Source organism: Eutrema salsugineum, unplaced genomic scaffold (assembly GCF_000478725.1).
Source record: "Eutrema salsugineum unplaced genomic scaffold, Eutsalg1_0 scaffold_10, whole genome shotgun sequence".
NCBI classification, from domain to species: Eukaryota; Viridiplantae; Streptophyta; class Magnoliopsida; order Brassicales; family Brassicaceae; genus Eutrema; species Eutrema salsugineum.
This window is the reverse complement of record NW_006256908.1, coordinates 582,407-583,467: the sequence shown is the minus strand read 5'-3', so window position 1 is coordinate 583,467 and position 1,061 is coordinate 582,407. Positions and strand designations below refer to the sequence as shown.

Here is a 1,061-nt window from a genome sequence, read left to right as displayed (position 1 = left end):
GAACTGAAAACAGAACTCTGAAGTGGTTGCTGATGCTGACTGTAACCCTGATTCTGAGCAAACTGATTCTTTGGTTGAAAAGACCCTTGAAAGTTGTTCTTGGGAACAAAATTCTGTGGGGCTTGAGAGGTAGGGTAGACTTGGTCTTGTGGGTTTGCTACATTGGGATTCCTGTAAGAGAGGTTCTGATTGGCATTGGCATACTGATATCTTTGGAACTTCTGATTCCCAATATAGTTTAGCTCTTCCTGAGTAAGACCCTCTTCACTGATGTTCTCAAAGCATTGGGAGGTTCCTCATACTCTCCTACAAAGTGCATTGGTTTTTGAGTAGCCAATAACACCTTGTCCAGCTTGCTTTCAAGTGTTTTAAAGTCCTTCTCATACCTTTGATCCCTACTTGTACTCTCACTCCTATTGGCTCTATCAAAGTCTTCTCCATATGTATCATTGCTCATTGCTAAGTTCTCAACCAGCTCTAAAGCAGCATGAACTTCCTTCCCCAGAAAATTTCCATTGAAGGCAGTATCCAGCTGGTTCCTAATCTTGGGAAGAGCCCCTCTATAAAGTGTGTTGAGAAGAGAAGCTTCACTAAACCCATGGTGTGGGCACTGGTTGATGTAGCTCTTGAATCTCTCATATGCTTCACAAAAACTCTCATTGCTATATTGAGTGAAGCTGGAGATTTGGTTTCTTAGCTTGGGCTGTTCTGGAGGTTGAGAAGAACTTTGACAGAAATGCCTGCTTGCATTGCTCCCAGGTCTGAATGGAGCCTCTTGGGAGATTCTTGTCCCATTGGTGTGCCTTGTCACCAAGACCGAAAGGGAATAATCTAAGCTTGAAACTGTCCTCAGATACTCCATTTATCTTTGTCAGGTCACAAACCTTATCAAATTGGTCTAAGTGTTCCAAGGGATCTTCCATTGCCAATCCATGGAACATGGAGTTTTGGACCATATTCAGCAAAGATGCCTTGACTTCAAAATTGTTGTTTTGCACAGGTGGTGCTTGAATTCCAGCTCCATACTGATGAGCATTGGCCCTGTCATTCTCTCCTACATA

At 43.0% G+C, this 1,061-nt stretch overlaps 1 non-coding gene across 1 annotated transcript; it reads left to right on the top strand.

Annotated features, from left to right (window-relative positions):
• Positions 1–593: 593 nt before the first annotated feature.
• Positions 594–700, top strand: LOC112081678. Its single transcript, XR_002896600.1, has one exon. It is a non-coding gene; the product is annotated as a small nucleolar RNA R71 (small nucleolar RNA).
• The last annotated feature ends 361 nt before the right edge of the window (positions 701–1,061 follow it).